General features: G+C 41.8%; 1 protein-coding gene across 4 annotated transcripts in view; it reads right to left on the bottom strand.

Annotated features, from left to right (window-relative positions):
* hs3st5 (heparan sulfate-glucosamine 3-sulfotransferase 5) overlaps positions 1-21,650 on the bottom strand; it is a 264,556-nt gene extending 242,906 nt beyond the window's left edge. Inside the window, exon 1 of one of the 4 annotated variants that reach the window (XM_003215579.4) lies at positions 21,511-21,650. The gene's annotated coding sequence lies outside the window, so the exon portion shown is untranslated. Of the gene's footprint in view, positions 1-590; positions 1,171-20,625; positions 20,968-21,510 lie in introns of those variants that run through there. The other 3 variants (XM_062979847.1, XM_062979828.1, XM_062979841.1) reach the window with 3 other exon arrangements.
* Between the last annotated feature and the right edge of the window lie 4,321 nt (positions 21,651-25,971).

Below are 25,971 nucleotides of genomic sequence, written 5' to 3'. Positions count from 1 at the left end.
GAGTTTTAAGAACTATAAATTTATACAGAATTGTATCACCTAGGATTCAGCATCTGAGCTGTAAATTTCTACAGGACAGCTTCTCTGAACTCCCTGGGAATTTAGCTGTGTGCTGTATATATGCATTCAAATAGAAATGAATAGGCTGCCTTAAGATCAAACTAGCACCAATGGGAGATTCCTCTGAAATATAAACTGCAGCTTCAGAGATTTATTGATTTGAGCTATGTCAGAGATAGAAAGTGTTAAACTGCCCCTCTTCACGTTACATAGTCTCAAGGAAGCTCAGGTTTGGCAGTTACTTATAAGAAAAAAATGTGCATGTTAACTGAAATCATGCCATTGATGCACCTACTTTTCTCCTTAGGATGAGCTCTTCCAAGTTTTTCACAATCAGTAAGGAACTCAAATTCATGACTACTCAACCAAATGAAAACATCTGCACATTCCTTTCCAAGAAAGTCTCCTCACATTCACGGTATCAGGAGAATAATGCAGAACTTATTTTTGCACCTGCCAACATTCCTAAGCTTTGTGTATCCCTACTTTATCTTTTGCATAACGACTGCTGACACAGATGTTTTACTTACGTATTTTGTTGTTATGGCTGCTCTTTCTCCTGCTGTTTTATCTTGTAACTGATGCAGCTTTTCATTGTGCTGCCACAGCTTCTTGTGCTCTGTTTGCTCCTTTTTCTGACTTTCACATCCTGGTTTCCCCAAATTCAGTCTGATGCTGACTGTTTGGACTTGTCAGTTTTCTCTCTCCAGTTGTCTGTGTCATTCTGTAACTCGACCTTGTCTTCACCTGCAGATCTCTTTTTCTTCACCACATATTGTGTTGGGCATCCAGCCATGACATTGGGTTTATGCACAGAAAATACCCCACTGTTTTCAGGCATGGATTGAAACCCATTAGCCATCTGTTCTCGCTGTTAATTGTGAATAAACCCTACTTTGGGCCAGTCTACAATAAGAACGTTTACCATCTCACATCATCACTCTGTATAGCTTTTGTTTTGAATAGAGACAGTGCCACTTTGAATACTTCAGTATAATCTGAATCATACTACAAAGTAATAAGAAATATCATTTTGCCTTTTCAATATTTTCTTTTGAATTGGCTGCCTTTACCACCCACCAGCTGCTACCAAGTCAATCAGTGGCTTCCCTTCCAGGTATTATGAAAGGGTTGTCCTAATGACGCAAGCAAACATCTTTCAAAGATACATCAAAGTGGCACAGAACTGCCTTCTTTCACTCAAAGTGTAAAGAGTAAAGTGGCTTTAATGCCTTTTTCTCCACCTTCATTGAGGAATGGCAGAAAATTGTCACATTTCACACCATGTGAAATACATGAAAACAGAGCAACTCACAATTATCTAGATAGATTTGGAGTAAAAGCTTCTTCTTACTTAAGTACAGAAAAAGATTTCTTTTCTGAGTATTTTATGAAGCACTGGAGAAATGTATTTAAAAACACATACATTCAGACACCTATCACTTAAGTCTGGCCCCTGGAACAAATTTTCAGAAATGGGTAAATAGTATAAAAGGCTCTAAGGTGAACATGATTCTTCTTTTTCTTTCTTTTCCTTTACAGAATATCAGAAATATGTGCCTTGTGATAAGTGTCTTCTGTCTTACTATGAACTATGCTGCCCCATTAAATCTGAAAATTTTTACTGCTGGTTTTGGAACGCTATTTTTGGAATCCCGCATAGACAAATTGTGATTTTTATTCATGCAAAGCAAACTTCCAAAAAGACTGTTTCATGTGGTTAGAGTGTCAAACCTTCACTCAACCACAACATTTGCTTGGTTGACCTTGAGCCAGTCACTGCCTCTTGGCCCATCCGGCCACATAGGGTTGTTGTGAGGATAAAAAGGCAGTGATTAGTGAAGAGGAACAATGTAGGCCCCCTGAATTTGTTGGAGGAAGAACAAAATATATATGTAGTAAAAATAAATAGGCTATCACCTGCTCTCTACCTGGATACATATTAATTTATTAAAGTAATACACAAGAGAAACAGAAAATGCAATCAAAACAGGTATGTCAAGGTATCTGTTAACAAGCAGTCTAATTTTATTAGTTGTAAGTACTCCAGCCATCTGCTTCCCAAGATCTAATAAATATGCACAAAAAGGCAGAGAACCAGCACCAGCAAACTCTCTTCTTTTCCTGCCACAACTTCACAAATAGAGCTCTGCATAAAGAACAGATACCTCCTGTCAGAACTACACTGGTTGATTAGTTAACCGTCAATTCAACCAGGGATACACTCTTGGTTCAGTGAGGATCAAAGTGACATTTGGATGGAAGCTCTTTCTGTCCTGCCGAGCTGAGCAAACTGCATTCCCTTTGTATCATTAAACTATAATTGCTGAGTAAATTTAAGATCAATGTTAACAGGAAGCTCTCTTCAGGACTTTCATTCAACTCTTTCTTCAGTTTCGCTTTCCCCCCTTAATCATCAGTACAGTTTCAACAATAGGATGTTTAGCTAACATCAATGAAACTTGCTTCCAAGTAAGTCTCACAGCCCTAAGAAAAAGTAACATACGCTTATTGCCTACTTTCAATTTAGATTTGGGGAGGCGGGGCAAATGGACAGACGGACACCTGCCACTACAGTGATATAATGAGAAGAGGAAAATCCATTACACTTATATTGATTGAATAGATAACATATTTCTTTTTTAAGGCTAAATCAACTTACTGCATTGTTTTTAAAGACAATACTTATGCACAGAAACATGTAAACAGGTATATAAGATACATATTATAAACACTGGTTAATGTATGACCCAAAAGCAAATGATGACATTTGCCATCTTCTTGTGCCTAGAAAATAATTATTCTATATTGTATCCCAATTATCTGGGTTGCTCCCCCTAAGTAATTATCCTAATGACAATGTTGATCATCTGGATAGTTATACTGATCATCTAACAAAATTATGTACTGCTTGATGTATAACTAAAGGCTAAAATATTAAAATACTAATGATATTATACAATGTTAAATGTAATAAATACTAGCAGTCATGTTGATTATGTAAATGCTGTTTTAGCATCTGTTTTATTAACTGCCATAGCTAACGTAAGTATCCAAATATCTTAGTACATTTTTAACCTTATGTACAAGTACAATAAAGTAAGAGTGCTACATTGTTTATTATAGTGTTGCTCTGCTTGTTATCTGTCAAATTTTTTAGCTATTATCAGAATGACTTGATTCACAAAAATGTCAGGCATTTTTATTAAAAATCAATTTTCAAATGTCAAACTTTTCTTGTACTTCAAGTATTTCTGTAAATTACCCAAAGGGAATGGGCAAGAAACTGAAGAAAAAAAGCCCAAAAACATTTTAATCAAAACAGTAAATTTTGTACTAGATTACGTTCATGGTCACTAGGCAAGTCATACTGTTGTATTTCTTCAACAAAAATGGCTGGGGATTATTGAGCATTATTCGAACCTGCATTATACAGCATGGCAGAACTGAACATGATTCACTTCTGCACTCACTGGATTTCTGCTGGTATTAATAGGACTCACACCATGTACTGCTTATTCCTCATTCCCACTACAGTCCCTTATACTCACTAAAGACCCACTCTAGAAGATTGTAGGGCTCACCTGAACAGTGTGGGCACTGGTAATCAGCACCTTCTTCTTTGTCCAGCAGGCAACCTCCACTAGATGTCTCTTAGATAAGGAGCAGAAGAGCAAGTTTGGATATAATCCAGAATAGAGATGTGTTCTTTTCTTTATCATTTTTGAAAACTGCTTAATATGTTTTTTACATACTTTACTAACTAAGTACTGTAAATGAACAAGATCACTATCCTGTCTGGAAAGCCACATTACTGGAAGGGCCATGTTGCTCGAAAAAACTTTCAGATGTTGCCATCCCAGATATTTTTTGGACATTGCCATTCAAAGTTCTGCAATCACCCTGAAATATCAATGTTAAATAGATCTACATAATGCTACTCTAAGCCTTCCCCACATTTCAGGACAGAACAAAGTTGAAAAAACAAAAAACAAAAAAAACTAGGGACATCCAAAACAAAGGAAGAGGATGCTAATCAGTAATGGTTACTGATGTTCTTTTGGTGGCCTGAACCTTCCTCCTCTTCCTTCTTTCCAGGAGGCCTTACTGGAAGGAAAAGATTCAGGCTCCCATTAGTTTTGTTTAACCCTTCAATCATCTTGACCAGAGAGGGACTTACACCTTTAGCCTCTGATACATAACAATTTCAATTGTATAAGACAGTGGTTCTCAATCTGTGGGTCACCAGGAGTTTTGCCCTACAATTCACAGAAATTCCAGCCAGTTTACCAGCTGTTAGGATTTCTGGGAGTTGAAGGTCAAAACATCTGGGGACTTACAGGTTGAGAACCACTGGTATAAGAGATGCTCCTATCGCCATCCTGATTGTTGCTAATGTTCAGGTTGGGTTTACCAAGCTAGACTGGATGAGATATGCAGAGTAATTCAGAGTCATCACCTTTATTGTTCTCCCCTATTTCCTTCAAATTAAATTCAGAACAAAGGAATGTTCCAAGCTTTCGTACCTTCTATGCATGCTCAGAATATTCTACTCTTTTAGCTGTTACAGTGCAGGAAGCAAAAAAGCAGTGAACTAGCCAGGCCACAGAGGTAAATGCCACATGGTGGTAATGGTAGTGGAGGAAGAAACAGCAGGGCAGTGTTCCCATTGCTGTGGCAACCAGCCAGTTTTGTTTATATTTTATTTTTTATTTATTTATTTATTTATTTATTTACAGTATTTATATTCCGCCCTTCTCACCCCGAAGTGGACTCAGGACGTATCACATTACACATATAAGAAAAAACATTCAAGCCATAACATAGAGACAGATACAGACACAGGCACCGGGCTGGCCTTGAACTCATGACCTCTTGGTCAAAGTGATTTGTTGCAGCTGGCTGCTAACCAGCCTGCACCACAACCTGGCTATATAAAGTACTAGGGTCTAAACCCACTGTACTGTTTAATCCCCCTCGATGGATTGCCACCTTGCCGTGGTGAGGGGGCTTGCATGTTCCAATGAACCTGTGGGCACAACCACCAGAGTTATGCACTCCCAGGAGTGGCCACAGGGGAGGATCCAGACCAAGAACAATCCGAAGACCCTAAGACCTCAATGGCGGAGCAGGCGGAGGATAACATGGTACATGTTACAACGGCTGTGAAGGTGGAAGAAGGCTGCAACAGACTGAGAAGCCACTCTCGTTGTGTTAATCACACCACTGCTGGGACCTCACTCTGTGAAGACTGTGCTTCGACCGCTACACATTTAAAAAAATCATGCACAAGCGTCTTCCAAGAAAAATAAAAACAAACCAACAAAAGTCCCATTGTGATCAGCGAGTGGCGATGGGGGCAGGACTGTGAAATCTGGAAGCCCCTAGTCACAAACTGGCGGATATGGACTCAGTCATTCTACCTCAAGCTCCGAGGCAGTTGAGTAGTCCAGCAGCTGTATCCATGACTGAGCAGCCCTTTTTAGAATCCGCTCTGCTCACCCCACATGGGGAAAGGGCTAGAAAAGGTGTCCTAAACATAGTCTGCCTCTCTTATCCCTGATTGGACTGCCGTATCCAGAGGGGTCACCACTCTGCGGCCAAAAAAGAGAAATGAACTTTGGAACATGGAACGTACAGACACTGTTGGATAACACTGACAGCGAACGCCCCGAACGCAGAACTGCTATCATTGCAAGGGAGCTGAGACACTTTAAGATCGACATAGCAGCCCTTCAGGAGACCCGGAGAGCAGGAGAGGGACAACTGAAGGAAGAAAAAGGAGGCTACACCTTCTTCTGGAAGGGACTGCCTGAAGAAGAGCGAAGAATACACGGAGTTGGCTTTGCTATTAGAAATGACCTGGTGAAGCACCTGACTGAAGCACCCACTGACATCAATGAACGACTCTCAACCCTCTGAATTAACCTTGCCAAAAACCAACAGGCAACCATCATATGTGCCTATGCACCAACTCTAGATGCTGACGAAGACATCAAGGAAAATTTTTATTGTCAGCTGGGCACCGTCCTATCAGAGATACCTAAAGAAGACAAAATCATCCTCCTGGGGGACTTTAATGCTAGAGTCAGACGGGACTCCGACCTGTGGCCAGGGATCATAGGAAAAGACGGGGTCAGAAACAGCAACTCGAATGGCATCTTGCTTCTCACCAAATGCGGAGAGCACAACCTTGTCATCACCAGCATGCTCTTCTGCCAGAAAAACAAGCTCAAGACATCATTGAAGCACCCCAGGTCAAAGCATTGGCACCTCTTGGACTATGTAATTACTCGTGCCAGAGACCGCCGCAATGTGCTTCTCACAAGAGCCATGAGAGGTGCCGATGACTGCTGGACAGACCACAGGTTAATCCAATCCACGATGGCTATCAAGATCGTCCCCAAACGCAGACTCCAAGGAAGAAAAACAAGGCATAAAATGAACACCCAAGCCCTTCAGAAGCCCTCCAAACGAGCCCTTCTCCAAACAACACTCAAAGATCATCTACCCACAGAACACCCCGAAAATGTTGAGGAACATTGGAACAAACTGAAGACCTACATCATCACTGCCTACGAAGAAACCATTGGATACCAAACTAAGAAACATCAAGACTGGTTTGACAATAACAACAAAGAGATCCAACAGCTAATTGATAACAAAAGGACATGGCAGAGAGACACCAACTGTGCTGCTAAGAAAAAGATCTATGCCAGTGCAAAAGCTGAGGTCCAAAGAAGGACCAGAGAACTCAAGAACATCTGGTGGACAAAGAAGGCTGAAGAAATCCAACACTTTGCAGATACCCATGATGCTCAGGGATTTTTCAAAGCCACAAAGATCATCTACGGACCAAGAAACCATGGCATACAGCCTCTACACTCATCAGATGGAACCAAAATTCTGAAGGACAAAACATCAATTGAACTACGTTGGAAAGAGCACTACCAGAACCTGCTGAATCGCAGCTTCAATGTGGCAGAAGAGACCCTCTCACAAATCCCGCAACAACAAACCAGGGATGAGCTTACAGCACTGCCTAGTTTGGAGGAAGTCAGCAATGCCATCAGCCAACAAAAAAACAACAAAGCCAGCGGACCTGATGGGATCCCTGCTGAAATCTTCAAAGAGGGTGGACCTGAGCTGATACAACAACTCCACCAGCTCATTGAAAAGGTGTGAGTGACCGAGAAAATCCCAGCAGACTTTAAGGATGCCACCATCATCACCCTTTTCAAGAAAGGGGATAGAACAGACTGTGGGAACTATCGCGGTATCTCCCTTCTAACCTCAGCTGGAAAATCTTTGCAAGAATCCTTGCAAACCGCCTTCTTTCTGTCTCAGAAGACACCCTCCCAGAATCCCAGAATGGCTTCCGCCCCTCCAGAGGAACGGTGGACATGATCTTCACTGCACGAAAGCTCCAAGAAAAATGCAGGGAACAAAACCAACCTCTGTACATGGCATTCATTGACCTTGCAAAGGCATTCGACACATTCGACACAGTGAATTGCAGCGCTCTCTGGACCATCCTCCAAAAAATCGGGTGCCCTGACAAATTTGTGAACATCCTACTGCTCCTCCAGGATGACATGTTGGCAACAGTCTTGGACAGCAACGGCTCCCAAAGTGACCCATTTAAGGTGGAATCAGATGTCAAGCAGGGATGTGTTATTGCCCCTACCTTATTTTCCATCTTCATTGCTATGATACTTCACCTTGTTGATGGGAAGCTTCCCACCGGAGTGGAAATCATCTATCGGACAGATGGCAAGCTATTTAACCTCAGCAGACTGAAAGCCAAATCCAAGGTCACCACAACATCTATTATAGAACTCCAGTATGCCGATGACAACGTAGTCTGTGCTCATTCAGAAGAAGACCTACAACACCTTCGCAGAAGCATACGAGAAGCTCGACCTCTCACTGAACATCGAGAAAACCAAAGTGCTCTTCCAACAGGCACCAGCTAATCCCTCTGCAAAGCCAGGAATACAGCTTAATGGTGTAACATTAGAAAATGTTGACCATTTCCGCTACCTTGGTAGCCACCTCTCCACAAAAGTCAACATTGACACTGAAATAAAACACCGCCTGAGCTCTGCGAATGCAGCATTTTTCAGAATGAAGTAGAGAGTGTTTGATGATTGGGATATCCGTAGAGATACCAAGGTGCTTGGTTATAAAGCCATTGTCCTCCCAACCCTGCTCTACACCTGTGAAACACGGACGGTCTACAGACATCACACTCAATTCCTAGAGTGTTTCCATCAGCGTGGCCTCAGAAAAATCCTGCAAATCTCTTGGGAAGACAGGCGGACAAATGTCAGCATGCTTGAGGAAGCAAAGACCACCAGCACTGAAGCAATGCTCCTACACCATCAACTATGCTGGACTGGCCACGTTGTCCGAATGCCCGATCACCGTCTCCCAAAGCAGCTACTCTACTCCGAACTCAAGAACGGGAAACGTAATGTTGGTGGGCAGGAAAAGAGATTCAAAGATGGGATTAAAACCAACCTTAAAAACTGTGGCATAGACACTGAGAAATGGGAAGCCCTGGCCCTTGAGTGATCTAATTGGAGGTCAGCTGTGACCAGCAGTGCTGCGGAGTTTGAAGAGGCACGAATGGAGGGCTTAAGGGAGAAACGTGCCAAGAGGAAGGTCTGTCAAGCCAATGCTGACCGAGACTGCCTTCCACCTGGAAACCGATATCCTCACTGCGGGAGAACATGCAGATCAAGAATAGGTCTCTTCAGCCATCTACGGATCCATCCCCAAGATAACAGAAATGGAGGACCATCATCCTCAAACTACAAGGGATCGCCTGAGTAAGTACTGTTTAATGTTTTGCCACATACATATATAAATTTAAAAATAGTTACATTTGTGTTGGAAATCCTCAAAGTGATTTTTTCTAGAAAAAACATTAGCTTTCTATTGTAAGGCTGTTTTGATGTATACTAAGTCATGGGTCAGGGATAGCAAAGTTCTACTATCACTGCACCATTATCTAACTACTGTTCTATGTACTGATTCAATATGAGTCATACCCAAATGGAAGGAAGGCCTTTTAAATAAAGAGGACATCACATAGCAATATAGATTTAGAAGTAGTTGAGGCCTGTCTCTGTATGTTCCTTTCATCATTTTTGCATTAGAAAAAACACAGATACACCTCATTATGATTGCTGATGAGCTACTATTGCAGAATATAACAGCATTTCCATGTGGCAATATGTTTATGCAATCTGCCAGGTCTGGAAGTTTGTTTAGGCATGCTGTTAAAACATTTTTGTTTAGGCAAGCATTTTATCCCTAATATAAAACAATTTTGAGTTGTTTTATCTTCTGTGGTAATGGAACAAAGTTGCTGAGTCCACTACTACCATTATTTTTTACTATTGTTGATGTCTAAAATCAAAGCTTTATTTAAATGGGTACTCCCTGCTTTTGAAAATTTTTGTGAATTAAAAAGTGCCTTACAACTTTCCAAGGAAATACTGCAAATGCAGGACTGTGTGAAATTGGTGCCACTTCACACAGCACTCAGTGAAATGGCCTTGGTGAAGGGCGGTCCATTTGTTGAATGGAGAACAATTCTCAAAAGTAGCCCCATAAAGAGTGTGTTAAAGTAATTGGTAAAAGATGCAGGCAGGAACCACTGAGACTATAAGAAACCTTCCACAGGAAGCAGCACTTCTAGCATACCAACCAGAGCTCAGAAAAGGCTATAGTAGCCATCTGGTTGTCCATAAACAAAACTCAGTCCAAGACCACTTCGAATCTGTAAACTTGGTATTTAATGGGAGCGCAACCCCATCCAGATTACATTGTAATCTTAGTTTCAGATCTGGTTTCCTGTTTGTCAAAATAACTTCTTTCTTGTCCAGATTGAACTGTATATCCAATGAATAGTTACCCTCACATCTCCAAGCTACTTTCTCTTCCTGAGGTCAAGCAAACTGAAACTCATCTCTTGAACTGTCCACAGCTCTGTGGAGCGCTGATTTGAAGAAATAGGAGTAATTTTATCTGCAAAATGTTTTGCAAATAATTCATAGAAAGTTTTTCAGGATTTCTCTTCAGTACTTTGAAGACTAGGATGTAATTGCCCGTTTAGTACATGAAAACACTTGCATTGGACAAGATTATGCTGATGCAACAGAGGCATCAAAAGATAGCTTTCTCATTGCATTGTTGTAGCAGCATAGGGTTTTTAATGGGCTCAATGTTGTGCTGTAAGTTCTGTTCTGAATCTTTCTTCAGAATTACTGTAGTTTTTCACTCAAGTGCTTCATTGCCTTGAGTTCTTCAGAATTCTGTGGAGGGCCCAAGGAAAATATAGTTTAGGATCAATCTTGTCAGTCATCCAAGTCATTCCCCAGGGAATCAACAGGGTCACGAATTCCAGCAGCTAGAAAATCCCACAGAACTTTAAGGAATTCCTCTTCATCCATTAGTCTCTGATGATAGATAATTTTAGTGAGCCCCACCTCTGCAAAACTAACCCCTATTAGAAAGTAGCCTATCGATGACAATTGAGTTCTGTCCTATCATGGTAGTCAAAGATCGCTTGCATTGTGGCCAGCAAAAAAAAAAAAAAGACAGTATGTTTTGCCACATGTGTTGGTATAAAAATCTTGAGCCAGTCCTGATGAGATTCTGTTAAAATTATCCAGCATCAAAAGAGAGCAGTACCACCTCTAAGACCATGTGTATTGGCTCAAGCATATATTTTTGTTGCAGGTAGACAATACACTAACAGAATCACAGTCCTGTCCCATTACCCTATTGCAAGACAGACTGATTATCCACGTAGCAGGAATGTTCCCTGATGCTGTATACATATACCTAATGAAAAAAGAACCCTTTCTATACCTATGCAGTTTCAGTCATGTATGCAAAATTTGTTTGTTTGTTAGTAATTAAATCTTGGCTCAAACAGCTCTTCCAAGGTCAGTGATCTGTTGTTGAAGAGCAGCATTTTTGATCCAATGTGATTTTGTTATTGAAGTCAGGAATCTGTCGGCTGGATGGTAAACCAAGAGATGTGGTTGACCTGAAAATCCCATAATCCTTAACAATTAGTTATTCTGGCTATAGCTGATCAGAATTGAAGTCAAGTGACATCTCTAGTAGCAACAGTAAGAACATAGCACAGAACAACAGACTGGTTCAAGATTGGGAAAGGAGTACGGCAGGGCTGTATACTTTCACCCTACCTATTCAACTTGCACGCAGAACACATCATGCGACGTGCGGGGCTTGACGATTCCAAGGCCGGAGTTAAAATTGCTGGAAGAAATATTAACAACCTTAGATATGCAGATGATACCACTCTGATGGCTGAAAGTGAGGAAGAGCTGAGAAGCCTTATCACCAAAGTGAAGGAAGAAAGTGCAAAAGCTGGGTTGCAGTTAAACGTCAAGAAAACCAAGATCATGGCAACTGCACCTATTGATAACTGGCAAATAGAAGGAGAAAATGTGGAGGCAGTGACAGACTTTATATTTCTAGGTGCAAAGATAACTGCAGATGCAGACTGCAGCCAGGAAATCAGAAGATGTTTATTTCTTGGGAGGACAGCAATGGCCCACCTTGGTAAAATAGTGAAGAGCAGAGACATCACACTGGCAACGAAGGTCCGCATAGTCAAAGCAATGCTATTTCCCATAGTAACCTATGGTTGCGAGAGCTGGACCATAAGGAAGGCTGAGCGAAGGAAGATAGACGCTTTTGCACTCTGGTGCTGGAGGAAAATCCCGAGAGTGCCTTGGACTGCAAAAAGATCCAACCAGTCCATCCTCCAGGAAATAATGCCCGGCTGCTCACTGAAGGGAAGGATATTAGAGGCAAAGTTGAGGTATTTTGGCCACATCATGAGAAGACAGGAAAGCTTGGAAAAGATCATGATGCTGGGGAAAATGGAAGGAAAAAGGAAGAGAGGCCGACCAAGGGCGAGATAGATGGACGGTATCCTTGAAGTGACTGGCTTGACCTTGAAGGAACTGGGGGCGGGAACGTTGGACAGGGAGATCTGGCGTGGACTGGTCCATGAGGTCACGAAGAGTCGGAAACGACTATGCGACTGAGCAGCAGGAGCAGACATCTCAATGACCTGAACTTGCCCAACTATATCTTTCAAGTATAGATAATCTGATAAAATGCCTAATTTCATGTCTTCTTCTCTGGCTCAGTAAAACATGTCTTTACAGTCTGTGGGCTGCCAAGAGGTGGCATTTGCTGTACAGATGAGTTGACAGAAATTTATCTATCACATATGAGTAACTCTTTTTTCACATTACAAAATGTACATTATCAGCCTGTACATTAAATTTTAATATACTAGCATCTTGCTTTAAATTAATGGTACTTTAATGTGATAGCTTATTTAATTATTTCTAAAAAATATTTCATTAGGTTTTTGTTGTAAGCCACCAGGATCTTGTGTCAGGAGAAAGTTAGGATATAGAATAAATAAATGAATAAATAAAATAATTCAGATATTATAACTGAATCCCCCCAGTTAGGAAGGAAGGCCTTCTCATAAATATTTACTATATAAACTAGAACAGCTTATTTGCTATCATTGGATATGTCAAATAAACTTTCCTTACTAAGCAAACATTTTGCTTCTGTCTGCTATGTACCACATGGTCAGGATCCCTGGCCCAATATGCATAGCTAAATATAGAATTATACTCACACAGAATAGATTTCAGGAGATGATAGTGATGCTAATCTAACCAGACATATTACATAACAATATTTCATTCAAAAATCCTGTATCAGACCCAGACTCTTCAACTAAGCCAGCACACTGCCATTAAAAAGACATGTACTCTTAAATTTTAAAAAAATCAAGAGAATTCTTGGAGATGTTGCTTAAGTATTTTACTAACTTCACATATAAGGCATTACTTCCTTTCTTTTGGATGAACTCAATTAATTATGCTGCATCTGTCAAGTTAAAAGCATCAACAAAACTGAATCAACTGAATAGTTGAATAATTTTAGCAACCGCTCTACTTTATCAGTTTGAAGATATTAAGAGACAAGATTAGGATAATAGTCAACTGATACATGATTTCTCTTCTTCCAATTAAAGAAAAATTATTTATCTCTTTTGTTCCTTGTGCCACAGGGATTGGCACAAGGTACTGGATTGCCATTCCCTTCATCAATCAATTGGCTATTCGGGCTAGAGAGTATTAAAACTGAAATCCAGCAACATGGGCGACATATCGCTATTTCTGTTCTGTATGATATGAGGGGAATGAGGAAACTATTCAGCATAGTGCTGTTGCATTATTTTGTGTGATCTGTATGAAAACCAATTGCCTTTGTTATGTCTGCCTTTCTCTGACTTTTTTTAATTTAAAATTTCAATGCAAATTATATTTAATTTGAATTTAACAATAGGAACCTTCTTGTAGAGTTAAGTTTCTTTACAATGGGAACTTAACTCCATAAAAATGTAATTATATGTGCTACATTTCTGCATAGAATTAGGCCTGTTGAGGTCTTGGAATACATCTGCATGACAAAGCAATTTATCTCCTTAAGAAAATGAAGTGTTGCTTAACAGCTGCTTGATTTCAGTTTTCCACATTTCAGTGTATCCTGAATCTAATGGAAAATTTAGGTACACGTTGTAATTAGAAAGCAAACCTCAACAAGTAATTCTTTTGGTCTTAATTATGTCAATAAAGAAACTAATTCTAATGGCGTTTATCTCAAACAAAAAGGTACTTTCAGTTGAGGAGGATTTCAATTTGCTACTTTTATTTTATTTTATTTTTTACTAATTCTGTATTTTCAAAAATAATGCATAAATCAGTATTGAAGTCAAGTTCCAAATCACAAAGTACTTGTTCAATACATGTCAATTTCATAACAAATTTAATTTAATGAAAAACATGAAATTGAAAATCATTTATTTAAGATAAGTATATAGCAAAGAAAGAATCAACCATGCCATAGGATCTTATTTCATTGCATAATAGTCACCATCACATAATAGAAGAACACCCTTCTGGGGGAGCTGGTTTTAGGATTTTGGAATTCATCACATAACAGTTGCACCCCCACCTGTGCACCTATGCCTTGGAGCAGCCCCCATAGCTCTGAGCGGTAGGCATATAGGTGGCTGAAGGTGCGAGAGATAGGAGGCTTCCATTGGCTGTACAACTTCTGGCCATAGTTATGGGCCTCCTTTGACTGCCCATAGCTTTTGCTATGGACGCATGCGGCCAAGGGAAGCCTATAGGCTCTCTTTCGGGCTTTGTTCACCTGCCCACATTGTGCTGGTGGCCTGTGGGCCCATCAGCCTCCATTTTTTTCACTGCATGATAGCCGCACCCTCATTTTTTGAAGGGGAAAAAAGAAAAAAGTGCAACTATTATACAGTGAAAATGATTGTGAAAGTTGGGCAGTGCAGAAACCTGATAAAGATTATTTACATGAAATAGGAAGCTGCAGGCATGATAAATTTGCAAATCCCATGATTTGCTAAAAAGATAAATAAATAGACCTTAGGGCAGGCCTGCACAACCTGCAGTCTTCCAGCTGTTTTGACCTTCAACTCCCAGAAGCCCCAGCTAGTTTTTCCAATGGTCACGGATTCTGAAAATTTGAGGCCAAAACAGCTGGATGGCTGCAGGTTGTGCAAGCTTGCTCTAGGGCAAATTAGGCTTGTATTTTCACTTGAAGCCAAAATCACTACATGGAGGCAGTCATACTTTGGACATATGTGATTCACTGGAAAAGACGGTAATGGCAATAAGCTTGAAATTGATAGGAAAAGACTAAGATCACATTACATATGCAGTGATTCAACCCTGAAAGTTATGGTCCCCAGGTTTCAGGACAGGAGATGTTCAGGTCTCTCCTTTAAAGGGTGACCATAATCTGAAGTTGTCTTAAATATAACACCAATGACAAATGAAATTGAAAGTAGCAGAAAAGCAACCCAACTATCAATGAAGGGGGGAAATCATTTTGTAAATTATGAAGTAAGGTGTACTCATGAAATAGCCAATCATAGCTGAAAGATCCAACTCTACAGGTTCATTCTGTGCTGGTTTCAAGCTATACCTCTCTGAAGAAAGTCATTGTGAACTAAAGGTTTCAATAGAGCTGTGTTAGAGTTTCCTGCTTCATTCATCTATGACATTTCTGATTAAGGGCAACAAGGCTTACACCCACAAGCACTGGAAATCACTATCTGGACATGCATAAGCAGTATATATTGGTATATTACCAGTTTATAATATGTGATAAAATGCTTCCAATAAATGCTACTTTGACATAATAGGTATCATAGAAAGAACTGGCAAATGCTCTATGTAAATAAATAAAGTATAGCAAAGTAAAGAGCACAAATTTCCCCACAGAATAGTAAATTTGCTGGCTCCCACTAAACATATATAGCAAAATCTACTCTGGGCCACCTTTGCTCATATCTATGCAACTTTTAATCGTTACTATTAATCACATGTCTGTATTTCTTTCACCAGCAAAAAAATACTGAATATTTATTTTATATAGAAATTTCATTTGTGCTTAAAGATGTTAGTAGAGTCAAAAACCTGATTGTATTTAGAGATCTTTCACAATTTTGCCAAACAATAATTTCCAGTTATATATCTTTCTAAAGACTCTGTTATAACGTGGCAGAAGCATTGTATTTATGTCTGCCATTTGAGACTATAACAGACGTACACGATTATTCACGATTAGTCTAGCCATTAAGTTACAAGATTTTATTGCTGCAATTTGAATGGATATTGTTTTTCTCTATGGGAAAAATGGATTGAAAACTGAAAAGTGCTTTTTCACATAATAACCAAAGAACTGCTTCTCTAATTTTCCGGCAATAAATAAATATTTGTCCCCAAGATGTATTTTACTACACACACAATCCACCAGAAAAAATGGCCCAAATCCAGTTGTTAGTCCCAATTAAAGTAGATCCATTCAGTCAACAGAACATATACATTCAGTGTGTTTACAGTACATGGGACTAGCAAGTGAATTTAAGATAATAATTTCTGTATTATTACCCCCCCCCCCCCCACACACACACACAAACACACATTTGAATCATGTGATTTTAGCTAACATATGTGCTACGTCGCCATGGGTATTACACAGCTTGAGTCTACTTTCCTTCAATGAACCTAACTAAAAAATACATCTTGATTGTTATAAAATCATCAAACTCACTACAATCTATAGAACATTGTATTGGTGCATGTTTATCATGAAGAATTTCCATGAGGACCCAATGCTTCTGAATGAACTGTATAAACAATTCTGCAGCCATTCCCATAATACACTTCCTCTCCACCCTTTGAGACGACTGTTATCTCAAGAAGAATATGCATGGGAAATGTTGCATCAGAACAGAACCTCCATGTACACTTGCTGGAAAGCCTCTTGGATGCTAGATTCCTGTTCATGTGGATGTTGTGGCCTGACACATGTTCATTCACCAACTAATTTGCTGAGAGCAGAAGACAGCAAAGTAGGAAAATAAAAAACTAAGAATAGCTGCCTTGGTCCAGTTTCCTGGGCACTGCCTATCTGTATTCAGTGCCGGTTCTTGATACTGTTAGTTTTCAGCTGCCCCCATCCCAAAAAATATATCATGGAATTTGGAAGAGACCACAAGGGCCACCCAGTCCAACCCTTGCTATGCAAGAACACAGAATCAAAGCACTCCTGACAAAAGGTCACCCAGGATCTATTTAAAAACTTCAAGAGAAGGAGACTCTACCGGTCTCTTAGGCAGCATTTTCAAATGTCAAACAGCACTAACAATTTGGAAGTTCTTCCTAATGTTAAGATGAAATCTCTTTTCCTATAATTGGAATCCATTGATCCATGTCCTAGTCTCTAGGAAAAGAGATTCTGCCTAAACATTTAGACATATTCAAAAAATTTTACTGATTTGAAATTTGTCCTGAAAAGACAACAAATTGACATTTCTGTCTTTCAGTTTAATATTTATTTATTTATTTATTTCCATTATTTCTATCCCGCTCTTCTCACGCAAAGGGACTCAGGGCGGCTTACAAAACTGGCAGAATTCAATGCCAATACACAACAATACAAAATAATAAAACATAAGCAATTAAATACAGATTTAAAATAATACAAAATACTTGAGCCATTCATCCACAAAACATTGTACATAAACCTTAGTCCAGACCGAGTCGAAGCCAACAAAACTTATTCTTTGAATGCTTGCTTGCATAGCCAGGTCTTCACTTTCTTTCTAAAACTCAAAATGGATGGAGTCTGCCGAATGTCACTAGGGAGGGAGTTCCACAGCCGAGGAGCCACCACTGAGAAGGCCCTGTCTCTCGTCCCCGCCAGGCACACCTGTGAGGCTGGCAGTACCGAGAGCACGGCCTCCCCTGAAGATCTTAAATTACGTGGTAGGTCATAGCGGGAGAAACGTTCGGACAAGTAAGCTGGGCTGGAACCATTTAATATCTTGTCTTTCACCTTGCATAGGATACAAGGTAGCTTATATCCAATTCATCAGTATAGAAGCATCAATATTTGTATGAGAAATGAAAAACAACAAACTGGTCCAATATTAAAGCGTGTGAATGACAAATTTGAGGTGCAAATTGGAAAAAGATATAGGCTAAACTATCTCAGGGCCCTTCCACACAGCCCTATATCCCAGAATATCAAGGCAGGAAATCCCACAATATCTGCTTTGAACTGGGTTATCTGAGTCCATACTCAGATAATTTGGGATTCTCTGCCTTGATATTCTGGGATAAAGGGCTGTTGGGATGGGCCCTCGGATATTATGATATACATGCACAGAGAAGGAGAACTGTGCAAGGGCATTTGCATGCATAAAACTTCCAACTCCTAGGTATAGTCTGTAGAAGGAGAAAGGTCTGGAAGAACATGAATTCAGTAATTCCCTTTTCCCATGTATGTTTGTATATTATACAGTCCTTCAAACAGAGTGCACACATTTTTATAACTCTTCTTTTGACTGCCATATGCTATACATAAAAATGGAAGATGTGAACAGTATTATATTCTGCTTCAGTGACATGCTTTCATCCTGACATCACTAATGCTAATGATTTCAAGATCCAAGACCTCCTAAGAGAATATCACACACTTCCATCTGTACACTGGGGATATTCCTGGGTTGTTGTTTTTTTCTTTTCCAACCATAGTTCCTCATGTTCTATTTAGGTCTGCTTTGAAATGCCTCCTGAGTTTGACAGGATTTTTCCTTTGGTATCGGCTGTGGGGTGGCATAAAATAGTGGAGTTGTGAGATAGTGACAAGAATCAAGAGTGGGTTTGTTGGAAGACCCATAGCTCTTTGGAACCAAGCCATGGTATTTGTCTCTTCATACTCTAATATGTCCACACAAAGATTTTTAACACACTAGCCTAATAAAAATGCAACGTCCTCTTAAGGATCCAAGGAATCATTACATCATCCTGAGCTAAACATGTTTACTTGAATATTCATGGTCCCTATTCAGGTAACATGCACTTTCTTAAAATCAACAGAGCTTACATTGAGGAACATGAGACTAGAAAGACAATATAGTAATTCTTTTACAAACATTTTCAATGAAGGTATACTTCACATCACTGAAATATCTAAGAAATTAACTATACAAGTTTTATTTCAAATATTTTTTACCCAGTGTATTTTTAAAACAGTACTAGACTTGTCACACACAGAATAGAAGAAAATTAAAGTGACTTTAAACCCACATCCTGAAGAATAATAGAGAGACAAAAGATCAGATATATAAGTATGAAATTTTAAAAATCGCTATATCAGTACGAAATGGGAACATTACTGTATTGCCTTCATACACAATCTCATATGGAAAAAGGGGCTCAGGATTCACACGCTCTAGTTTTATTGTATTTCTTCTTAGACATATGCTGAAAGTTTTAAAAAGTACCCAGATACCATTGTCCCAAACAAGTAGATGTCTGCCCTTAAAAAGCAAACAAAATGCCAATACCAGATGATGTACATTGAAACAATGCACAAGGAACAAACCATGCTTATCCAAAACAGGATTATAAGAATATGGAAATGGAGGATATTTTCTGCAATCCTTTGCTTTTGTAATGATTTCACACCTGTGATCCTCACAATTCTCTACCAGCATTTGGCACTAAGATTTTATAATGTCAGACAGGAAAAGTATGTTATCACAAGATACAGGTGACACTAACTATCGTTTTAAAAGAAGGAGTATTTAACGTTGACATGCTAGTTTAAGTAATAAATTGTACTGCTTCACCAGCCCTCCTGGAGCCCCCAGTGGCGCAATGGGTTAAACCCTTGTGCAACAGGACTGCTGACCGAAAGGTCGGGGTTTGAATCTGGGGAGTGGGATGAGCTCCTGTCTGTCAGCTCCAGCTTCCCATGTGGGGACTTGAGAGAAGCCTCCTGCAGGATGGTAAAACATCAAAAACATCTGGGCATCCCCTGGGCAATGTCCTTGACACCAATTCTCTCACACCAGAGGAGACTTGCAGTTTCTCAAGTTGCTCCTGACACGAGAAAAAAAGCATCCCTCCTACAAAATACTCTGGATATTAGCTTAAGCACCCAGTTATCAACAGCTTAAAGCATCGAAAGATGTAGTGGCAATCTGATGACATCTGAAGGTACCTGTGTGATTGAGGAGAAATACCCTAACAATAAAAAGCCTCTGTAATTCTACCTTCTTTCGTAAATAAGATAAAAAATCTACCGGTACAAGTCATCAAGTCACAAACAGCTTTGTCATGAGTAGTCTCCTTGAGTCCAGTACGATTGCTTCTAACAAAGAGGTTGCTATATTGTGGCAAGTGCTCAAGGCTCTGTTATCTTATTCTTATACAAATTACTTGAATTCCAAGACCTTCACTCAGTATTAAAAACTCCAAAATCACGACAGTAAATAAAGAACAACACTCTGAAAACAGGAGAATCCCAGACATGAAAACAATCAAGGCCAGGTAATACCTCCCAACAAAGAATTCCCCCAGGCAAGAAACAGCCAGGCTTTGAAGCTGCAAGGTTTTTCAATGCTAATCAAGGTGATTAAATGCAACATTCACACTTGCCTCCACAAACAAGAGTTCTTTCTCCCACCCTGGACCTTCCACAAATATATAAATCCCACTTGCCTAATTTCCAAAATACTTCATAACCTCTGAATATGCCTGCCATAGATGTGAGTGAGAAGTCGGGAGAGATGCTTCTGGAACATGGCCATACAGCCCGGAAAACTCGCAGCAACCCAGCTTTGTCATGAGTAGTCTCCTTGAGTCCAGTAGGACTGTTCCTAACAAAGAGGTTGCTCTATTGTGGCAAGTGCTCAAGGCTCTGTTATCTTATACGAACTGCCCGAATGCTAAGACCTGCACTCATTATTTGCCCTCCGTTCACTCTTTCTCCTTGGAAAGCATTTCCACGCCAGCCCCGATGCTTTCAGCCACTGAAATCCAGATAACTTTAACGCCGTTCCATTCCTTAAGCTTCCGAAGTGAAACTCACCCAAGCACCTTATTGTCAAAGCCCTTGCTTCTCAAATGCAGGAGAAAGATTGCAATCGTTTAGCAAAATCCAGGGAAAACGTCTCCAGCAATTACGGGCTTTATCTGTTCCGCACAAATCATGCCCAAGAAGAAGAAGAAGAAGAGGGGAAGCCCTGCTCAGAGCCCAACGCCTCTCTCACACACATTGGTCAATAAACCCGGAGTCCCAATAAACCTGGAAGAAGTGAAGTTCGGTTGAAGAAGAACGGTTTCGGAAAAGGAGCGAGCCATGGTGACAGGAAAAGACAGGCACTAATATGATCTTGAACATTTGGCGAATATGATGGCTTCCCTTGAGGCAGGTATGGGGAAACTTGGTTCCTCTAGGTGTTTTGGACTGCAACTCCCACCATTCCTCACAGCCTCAGGCCCTTTCCTTTTTCCCCTCAGCCGCTTAAGCCTGAGGCTGTGAGGAATGATAGGAGTTGCAGTCCAAAACACCTAGAGGAACCAAGTTTCCCCATACCTGCCTTCAGGGATCCATATTTCACAGTGACAGCCTGATGATGAGGATGGGGAGAGGAGGGAAAGGATGGGTGCGTATTGCCAATGCAGAGGGCACACTCCCCGCCTGAAACGAGCCACGCCATCCGCACCAGGCGCTTCCCCCGCTTCAATCCCGCCAAGCAGCCGGCACGCCCCTCCCGCGAGTCAAGGGGAAGGGAGCCCCCTAAGCGTGGAGCCCGGAGGCGCCCAGGTGAGAGTGAGCCGCCTCTCCGCCCGCCTTCCTCCCCCCTCCCGGCGATGTCCCTAACAATGCGCCTTCCCCAAAGCCCACAGCAGCCTTCACAAGCGAGAGAGAAAAGAGAAGCCCCCAAACTCTGTGCCAGGAGGCGAGACTCACTCTGCGCGGTGGTCTTGGGGAAGTCCTGCGTGGAGGAATGAATGGTGGTAGAGTAGAGCGATGCCTCGCCTCCTCCTCCTCACAGTCGTGGGTCCTCTCTGCGCTTCCTCTCGCACCGGAGCATCCTCCGCCCGGAAAGGGTCTGGGTTCAGTTGTCTTCCTTCCTACCGCAGGAGAAGGCGCTTCTGGGGAGCCAGCCCGGCCGGCCTGAGGCGGGCACCTGAGCCCCGCACGGCAGCAGCAGCAGCAGCAGCAGGAGGAGGAGGAGGGGGCGCGGAGTCCCGCGTGAGGCGGGGGAGCCACATCCCCGCGCGGCCCAGGCAGGCCAGGTGCAGGCGGGGAAGGGAGAGAGAGGAGCGTGGGGCGGCGCGGGCAGTGGCAATGGCAAGGCTCGCTCCCGCCGCGCCGGCACCCAGACCCAGCACGTCCCTTCGCTGCCAGCAGCAGCAGCAGCCCGCTTGGAGGCTTCTGAGGAGCCGAGCGAGGCGGAGCGGGGAGGAGGAGGAGGAGCCGAGCGAGGCGCCTTCGCCCTCCTTCGCCTCCAATTCCACGCGCAGCGCAGAGAAAACTCTCCCGAGTTGCAGGCGCCCGTTGCGCGCGCGCGGTTCCCTCCCGCAGCCACGCAAGCCTCCCTCCCGCCCCCTCCCCGAATCCTCTTTCCCGCCCTTCGTGCCTCCCTTCCCCACAGGCTTCCTGGCAAAGCTCTTCTCCCTCCCTCCCTGCCTGCCTGCCTTCCTTGCTGCTCCTTTGGAGGAAACCTTTTTGCAGGGCAAGAAGGCGTCTCTGGTTTCCCTTCCTCGCTGCCCAACCCGGTTCCCTCGGGCGAGGAAGGAGGTCCGCGGGGCGGCAGAGGTCCGCCCTGCTCTCCCTTGGGGTGTTTCCCAGTCCGGGAGGGCCTGACTCAGCAGCCCTCCTTCCTGCGGAGACTCCGCTCGCTGTCACTGTGCCCCCGGGAAAGAATTGGGACCCCCAAAGAAAAGAGACAATTACTAAAAAAAATACAATACAGCAGTCTTATCACCTGGAGAAGGAGCCCCCGGTGGCGCAGTGGGTTGAACCCTTGTGGCTGCAGGACTGATCATAGAATCAGAAAGGTGGAAGAGACCTCATGGGCCATCCAGTCCAACCGCCTGCCAAGAAGCAGGAAATCACATTCAAAACACCCCGGACAGATGGCCATCCAGCCTCGGCTTAAAAGCCTCCAAAGAAGGAGCCTCCACCACACTCAGCGGCAGAGAGTTCCACTGCCGAACAGCTCTCACAGTCAGGAAGTTCTTGCTAATGTTCAGGTGGAATCTCCTTTCCTGTAGTTTAAACCCACTGTTCCCCATCCTAGTCTCCAGGGCAGCAAAAAACAAGCTTTCTCCCTTCTCCCTATGACTTCCCCTCACATATTTATACATGGCCATCATCATGTCTCCTTTCAGCCTTCTCTTCTGCAGGCTAAACATGCCCAGCTCTTTCAGCCACTCCTCATAGGGCTTGTTTTCCAGACCCTTGATCATTTTAGTTGCCCTCCTCTGGACACATTCCAGCTTGTCAAGATTTCCCTTAAATTGTGATGCCCAGAATTGGACACATTGTTCCAGGTGTGGTCTGACCAAGGCAGAATAGAGGGGTAGCATGCCTTCCCTGGATCTAGACCAGGGGTCTGCAAACTGCAGCCAGAAATCTGAACTATTGATCAATCTGGCTAGGGCTTCTGGGAGTTGGAGGCCCAAACAGCTGGAGGACCACATTTTGAGAATGCCTGAACTAGACATTATACTCCTATTTATGCAGGTCAAAATCCCATTGGCTTTTTTAGCTTCTGCATCACATTGTTGGCTCATGTTTAACTTGCTGTCCATGAGCACATAATCCTGTTTTCACACATACTCCTGTTGAGCAACCCAACCTTCGACTCGATGGGTTGCTGACCTGAGGGTTGCAGGTTATATGGAGTGCTGATTCAGAAAATTGCATTGGACAGACCACATCAGTTCTAATTTTGGATACAGGACATCCAGTAGTTGCCATCTGCTCCCCACAGAAAACCATAATTAATAACCTAGAGCTGATGTGGTCTATCCAATGCAATTATCTGAATCGGCACGACAAATAACCCCAGGAACAAGCCTAAAAACAAAGACACCAAAGTGCCCCCGCTTCCAGGCACGGCATGGAATGGCTCTGCTCAATGCAAGGGAGGAGAAGCAGCAGTCAGGAGGCTTGTTGTTGTGCTTTTCATAGGTAGTCAGCTTCTCCCCTCCTGACATCACCATTGTCTCTGCACTATAAGAGGGTTTCGCGAGACCAGTCACTCTTGTTGCAACAGTGTAGTAATGGTGAGGCTGCAGACCATATTTTAGTTCTTTGGGATCACCGGTGGTCCACGGACCACAAGTTGGGAACTACTGAGTTAAACCATTGTGCCAGCAGGACTGCTGACCGAAAGCTCCAGCTTCCCATGCAGGGACATGAGAAAAGCCTCCCACAGAATGGTAAAACATCCAGGCATCCCCTGGGCAACGTCCTGGCAGATGGCCAATTCTTTCACACCGGAAGTGATTTGCAGTTTCTCAAGTTGCTCCTGACCTGAAAAAAAATCACCTGGAGAAAAGCAGGAGAAAGAGAATAATAATAATAATAATAAAACTTTATTTATATACCGCCCTATCTCCCGGATGGGACTCAGGGTGGTTTACAGTCATAAAAGCAACACAACATTACATAACGACATAACACACATTCTTAAACAAGGTAAAATAGTACAATTATAACGATAAATCACACTTACATGACCAGAAGACAGAGGAATCCGCCCCATGAAGGAGCTGCTTCTTGGGCCTTGATAAAACCCATACTGGTTGGTCCATTCCTTGTCCCAGAGTAGCTGTACAGCAGCAGCAAAAACTCTTGCTGTCCAGGGAAACTTTCTAGTCTCTAATAGTAATGAGTATCGGGAATCTGGTGCATCCCTTTGAACCCTTTCTAGACTAAACTCCAGAGCAAAATACATGCTCCTTTTCTTGTCTGCCATTTGCTCCTGATACTATGGACCCTGCTGCTAGAAGTAATGCAATAGGCCAGTCTATAGCTGATTTGCTGTCATGTCAAACCAATTCTGAAAAACAAGTGCAGAGGAACCAAACTATCTGTGGATTCATTTTTGACACAGCCCAGTGCACCTTTTCATGTGTCTATACCTTTTACATGAGTCTCAAAAATATATTGACCAGGAAATACAGATAATAGAGTGAATCACTTTTCAATGTGGATAAATCAATTTTAAGTCAAAGTACTTATTAGATATGTACTTTGGATACCCATCAGAAACCTCAGGTGGCAATTGAAGAGATTTGGCTGTTTATTTTATTGACATCTGACCTTGTACTTTTTTCAGTGCTTGACCCTATGCAGTTGTCCTCTCAGCCTATCCCATCTCATATTTCCCTGTTATCTTTGATCTTATTTATCTGAATGACTCTCTTTCCCAAGTCTCAACCTTCATTTCTTTGGGCTATTATCCTTCCCTTGGCTCGTTGCCTTTTCAGCCCACTAACTACTGGTTTCCGGCTTCTTGGATTTTTAGTCCATCTTCATCCTCTGATATAATGTAACTAATGACAGCTAGATCACTTCCTTTCTCTATGAAAGAAGTTCATCTGATCACTGCCTCATCACTGTCACTATCAAAGACTTTATTGCGTGACAAAATAGATTCTGGAACCAAATCTATGAATAAGCACACAAATAACATACAAAGCCATTTCCAGGAAATAGTGCCCTCTCTAGGGAATTCAACAAAAGCAAAGCACAAGACTTAAATTAGACTTTACTATTGGTTTAGCAGATGACATAGTACAAACCAAGTCGGTAGATATCAGTTACAATCTGTAACCATCCTTCAGTACTGTGCCAATTTGATTTTCTTTCTAAATCGGATTGAAGTCTACTCCACTAATGCATGATTAACTAATCTGTTGTTAGTAAATACTTGTGTATTACCAAGACGTGAGATGGATAAAGTACATTGGCTATGCTATTGTGAACACATAGTTTACTAAAGAAAATTTAATGCTGCAGAAGAGAAAAGTGAATAAGGTCAATGATATGCTTTCCCCTTGACCATAGCTAGTCAGTCACATAATAAATCATCTTAAAACTTTATTGATCTGGGAAATAACAAAACTGTAAACTTGTCAGTTTGACAAGTAATCTCCCATAGTAATACATCACAATAGAAATGGATATGAGACATAAAAGGCTACAACAATAAAATATTCAGTTATAAAGCATTAGATAGCCACTTACCTGTTTGGCATTTCTGCACTTATAAGCATATATGCTCACATTGGTTCTGGGCTTTACTGGAAAGAAAATGAAGAGACAAGTAATTCAGATACATTGACTTCAACCTAGGAAACAACATGTGAGATGGTTTGTGGTGGTGATGCATTGATAGTTTGGAATGGGCAT

This window comes from Anolis carolinensis, chromosome 1 (assembly GCF_035594765.1).
Source record: "Anolis carolinensis isolate JA03-04 chromosome 1, rAnoCar3.1.pri, whole genome shotgun sequence".
Taxonomy (NCBI): Eukaryota; Metazoa; Chordata; class Lepidosauria; order Squamata; family Dactyloidae; genus Anolis; species Anolis carolinensis.
This window is presented reverse-complemented; position numbering and strand designations above follow the sequence as displayed.